The sequence below is a fragment of the Limulus polyphemus genome, unplaced genomic scaffold (genome assembly GCF_000517525.1).
Source record: "Limulus polyphemus unplaced genomic scaffold, Limulus_polyphemus-2.1.2 Scaffold3040, whole genome shotgun sequence".
Classification (NCBI taxonomy): Eukaryota; Metazoa; Arthropoda; class Merostomata; order Xiphosura; family Limulidae; genus Limulus; species Limulus polyphemus.
Window position 1 is genome coordinate 101953 of NW_013668650.1, and position 5729 is coordinate 107681.

Below are 5729 nucleotides of genomic sequence, written 5' to 3' on the forward strand. Positions count from 1 at the left end.
GTGGACATCACTAACAGTAAACGGTATAAAAACAGTATGTGGACCTCACTAACAGTAAACGGTATAAAAACAGTATGTGGACCTCACTAACAGTAAACGGTACAAAAACTGTGTGTGGACCTAAGTAACAGTAAACGGTACAAAAACTGTGTGTGGACCTCACTAACAATGAACGGTATAAAACATTATGTGGACCTCAATAACAATGAACGATATAAAAACAGTATGTGGACATCACCAACAATGAACGGTATAAAAACTGTTTGTGGGCCTCACTAACAATGAACGGTATAAAACAGTGTGTGGACCTCACTAACAATGAACGGTATAAAACATTATGTGGACCTCAATAACAATGAACGATATAAAAACAGTATGTGGACATCACTAACAATGAACGGTATAAGAGTCGTGTGTGGACCTCACTAACAATGAACGGTATAAAAACAGTATGTGGACATCACTAACAATGAACGGTATAAGAGTCGTGTGTGGACCTCACTAACAATGAACGGTATAAGAGTCGTGTGTGGACCTCACTAACAGTGAAGAGTATTAAAACAAGTCGATAATTTGAGGGTTAAATATTAATTTATCTTCTTAAAAATGCTTAGATTTGGTAGTGAAACGGTTTATGTGTTTACCTAGCTCGTCAAAGTTTGTTTCATTATCCTTGTTTTATTGAAACACCTTGCCAGGTGTTAGAGTGAACACGATCGGTTTCGATGACTTGTTTGTTTCAGATCATTCTCAATACATCAGTTCTTCTCAGGTTATTGAAACGTTTCAAAAATAAGTACAGCCTTCAGTAGTGTGTGTGTGTATATAGTGATTGGGCATGCAACATTGTGTAGTATACTTATGTAGCAAGCATGGTAACTGGATTATTAAGAGACGACCAGAATATTCCAGTGGAGGTAGTGCATTGTTAATATAATGCCTGCATTGGATTGAAGTTCCAAAAATTTGATCTTCTTTTAATATTTAGTTAAGAAATGACAAGCCTAGTTAGATTTTTTTCATGATGCAACAAGTTTTTAACCTCATGTTGTTACGTAAGTGATTTTAACAAGATATTTAAAATAAAGCAGCCTTGATATGGTATATTTTGTAGTAGTGAACGTTATTTAGAATAAATAAATTGTTCTGTATCTTTATGGAAACATTCTGTAGTAAAAATGAATGTTCAACTACGAATCTTTGTTCTATGTATTCTGTATTTCTTAACACAGCACGATTTCAAGACTAACAGGGACGCCACACCTACCTTTTGCCTTTGATAGACGTTTTAAGTTCAGTCAGGGGCTACTCTCGGGGCAAGTAGAGGCCGAATATCTGGTTGTTTCAGCCGTCCAGACATACCAGAAACGAACTTGGGTTTACCGACGCCGTGTACAGGAACAGCTAGTGACGAACGGGTTGCGCCTTGTTTGTCTGATAAAGGAGCTTGCTCTCCCCCTGTGATTAATGAGCTTTAGCCCCTTCTTATGGCAAATACTGATGATGAGAGTTTTAGAAAAGGAAAAGGGGGAAAAACTTTTATAAATAAAAATGATATAAAAACAGATTAATCGTTCTCTGGAAATTCTACACCACCGAAGGCGAGAGTCTACTACATGCGCGGTTAGATACTACCTTTTTTTCAACACTAAACTCGCTGGTGTTTTTGTCTCCTCGCCGTAAGGCTAAGTGAATTGCCGGCAGTATATACGCCCTGCGCTGGGAGGGTTGATTTAGCACTACTGGCAATGTCGTTATTTCTCAAACTCTGGAACAAAGGAATCGAATAGACAGACTATGCTATTTTCCGTAAAATGACGACATTGAAAAGGGGTTTGAGCGAGCACTTCGTAATCTAATCAGTGTTACCAAAGGTGTGTTTAAAAGCAAGTTACACACACTTATATCTATGCCATTTGTGATTTTAAAGCTGTAAACCATTGAAGCCGTGGCTTTATTAGCGACAGAATTACAAGAGCTTCTGGATTATATTAGTGAAGCTGTATTAAGTATCAAACTTGTCATGCTGTCTATTATCTATATATACTTGCCTGTCTGTTAACTAGTTTTCGTCTCCTTACGTCCGTCCGTTAACGTATTTGTTTGTCTTTATCTGTTTCACAGAATTCTTTGTAAAGAGTGCAGTTCCTGGTTTAAGATTCAGCTGTTTTATGTTCCAGATTATTGTTACCGTCAACAACCTCGTAGTGAACATTAGAATAATCAGCAATAAAGAACCGAAGTAACATGTTTAAGTTCTTATAACAAAATAATAACTTTTGGCAAATAATATAGACGTCGTATTAAGATTTTCATGAAATAACGTTAAAAATCGTAAGATGATTATTAGAATTGTGTAAAGTAGTAGTTGTTTTTAGAAATTTATAGAAAGTTGTAATATTTAACGACAGAAACAGATTGTTGAGAGTTCAATTTTTTATTAAAGTTTTAAAACAATTAATATATATTTATTATGAACAAAGGTTGTCCGTAGAATAACTACATACATTTTGTACGTTGCTCTTGATTGATATGGTGTAAATATATTATCCATGCTAGTTTTCCAGTACGTTTTCAAATCTTGGTGGCCAGGTGGTTATGGCGCTTGACTCGTAATCTGCGGGCTCGAATCCCTGTCACATCAAACATTCTCGCCTTATCAGCCGTGGGGGCGTTATAATGTGACGATCATTCATTGGTATTCATTGGTAAAAGATTAGTCCAAGAGTTGACGGTGGGTGGTGATAACTAGCTGCCTTCTCTCTAGTCTTACACTGCTAAATTAGGAACGAGTAGCGTTTGTGTAGCTTTGCGCGAAATTCATAACAAACCAAACCAGATCGTGGCTTTATTTTTTGTTGTTGTTTAGCGTTGCAAGTCCGTAAACTTACCGCCGACCCATCAGGGGACTTCAAAATATGAAAATATTTATGTAATTTAAAACGGGTATGCCATTATTTTCTGATTTGTTTTCCTGTAAACTTTCATAGTATATAAGAACCTCAATTGAGTTTAAATCAAAACAAAAGTAATTTGTGCATGCCAATTATCGCGTCAAAAAGGAACTAATGCAATCTTTGAAAGTTACCGGCGTTGCCATAATGGAAGAAATATATATATTTTTTACATTTCATTTGAAGTGACTTCTCCCTTGTCTTAGTATATAATGTTGTCACTCACAAACATTGTAAGTAGATATATAGTTGTCCCCCGGTGGGTCAATGTTGAAATCAGAGGTTCGATCCTCCGCGGGGGGACAGATTACGGATAGTGTACTATGTAGCTTTACGGTAAAATAAATGGAATAAGAGATATAAATGCTGTGAATATATATATATATAATACGTGTTTGAATATGTGTATATATATAATAAGTGTTTGTATGTGTGTGTGTATATATATATAAGTTTTGTGTATATATATACATATAATACATGTTTGTATATGTGTGTATATATATACTACTCAAAAAAAGTAACGGATAATGAGGTTTTGATGTGTTTTTTGTTATTGTTTTTTTTTCAAACTTTGAAGAAAAAACGGAGAGACATTCAGTATTGACTAAAATTGTTTATTGCAAATACCACATGTAAACGACACTAAGCAAATAGAAAAAAAATTACAAGTAACAAAAAATGCAATAGTTCGCTGCACAAATATCAAATACAAAATAACTTATTGAGATGAACAAACTTAACAAAATGAGTCTTTAGTAACTGGTAGGTCCTCCTCTACTGTCTATGACTTCTCTGCGCCTGTTTCTTATACTGCTGATGACATTTTGGATGACTTGGTGGGATAGCCCAGTCCACTCCTGGATGATGGCAGCTCTGAGATCCTGGACAATGGTAGGAACAGGTTGTCTGTCTCTTAGCTGCTCTCCCTAGTAAGTCATACATGTGCTTAGTCGGATTTAAGTCCGGTGACTTAACAGGCCAGTCCAGTATCTCTATTCCTTCATCCTGGAACATTACTGCATGATTCTGGCAGTGTGAGGACAGATGTTATCCTGTTGATACACGAACTCATCTGCGACAACACCAGCAAAAGGGAGAACAACGGGTAGTATAATCTCATCCACATAACGTCTTGTTGTCAGGGTTCCTCCATCCACCAAATAAAGGGCTGTACGCCCCTGCATGCCGATGCCACCCCAGACCATCATGGAGGACAATGTTACAGACCGAATATCACTTTCCCTCATTTCTCCAGACCTTCACACGTCAATCACTTGAAGATACACAGAACCCGTTCTCATCTGTGAACAGTATAGGGGTTCATTGCTGAAGGGTCTAGGTGATATGTTCCTGGACAAACTCCAGTCGGGCTGTTCGGTGCCTTGGAGTTAGTGCAGGAGCTCTAACTGGTATTCTGGACCTGAACCCAACCTCATGAAACCTATTCCTGGCCGTTGAATATGATCCACGAACTCCAGTGGCTTGAAACTCATTTCCGAGACCCCTAGCGCTGCTGGTGCGGTTTCTAAGAGAAAAATTCCGCAGATATCGCACCTGTGTAGTCCTTCTGCGACTAGCTTCTTGGTATATTATCCTGTGTTCTGGTGTCCACTCCGCAATCTATTGACCACAGATTGTGACACCCTTATGACCTGTGCCACCTCAGTCTGGATGCAGCCCACCTGTAATTGGTTTGTAACAGCTTGTATAATTTTTGGAAAACACAATATCAGCAAAAACTTCCACAAACCTAGTATTATCTCAGCATTAAACACCTTTCCTTATCAACCAAAACTAGTTTTTTGCTTTGCAGAATTTGGTCATATACTAAAGAATTAGCATCACTTTTTTTTCCAGTATGAGTTTAAGAAGCTTATTTATCACGGCTTTTTAAGTTCGATTTTTGTATTTATATTTAAGGGTGGAGAAAAGTTCACTCAAAACAAAGTTTGTGTCCATATGTTTCATAATATTAGTGTAACTTTACAGTAAAACAATATTTCATTCACAACTGTTAAAGAAAACAAAGTATAAAATTCTTAACAGTCGTTACCAAATGCACTAAATTAGGAAATATACACAGTTGTGAGTGATTAAAAGGTCAGTTTACTAGCATTAGTTACAACTGGCTTTAGTCCAGCACAGTAATAACGGTCAGACACACAGTGAGGGAGGAGAGGTCGAAAAAATTTCCCCTGGGCCCAATACCCCGAGAGACATGGGGGAAATTGATTGACAAGAGGGGGCCCTCACATTAATCCTTCCCCGGAGTCATGATAGCTTTCGGCGGTCCTGATAATGGTTTCCTGTGGCAAACTGTACAGGTAAGACTAATTATATTCTTTCTGGTCTATTAGAATATGACCTACATTCCAGACAAAATACTATAACGCACAGTAACCCTATATGGAAATTGTGAATATATATTTCACAGTGTACCATATCGTTGTCCAAGTCTAGTGCTACGCTGTTAGCACTGTAAAGTGTCTCTCGTTAACTTTTATCAGTGAAACTGATACCAAAGATCATTTATTTGCTTTTTGATGTTTTAGAATTACAATTTGTTTTTTACTTGTCAGGTCGTGCAAATGAAAATGTACAACCATCATTGAGTTTTGAGGTCTAACTACAGCTTCAACTCATCGCAAATTTAATTCTGTCCAGTTATTGAAAGTTTAGAAGTTATTAATTCTTGTTAGCCTATGATTGGAGGATTAAACACTAATCTATTACAGTAAAAAAAAACAAAAAAACTCCCAAATACATTCCTAA

The 5729-nt window shown here is 37.0% G+C and overlaps 1 long non-coding RNA gene across 1 annotated transcript in view; it reads right to left on the reverse strand.

Moving 5' to 3' along the window:
* The window catches only part of LOC111088046, a 10389-nt gene extending 8491 nt beyond the window's left edge, over positions 1-1898 (reverse strand). Inside the window, exon 1 of the long non-coding RNA XR_002612667.1 lies at positions 1268-1898. This is a non-coding gene — a long non-coding RNA (uncharacterized LOC111088046). The remainder of the gene's footprint in view (positions 1-1267) is intronic.
* Between the last annotated feature and the right edge of the window lie 3831 nt (positions 1899-5729).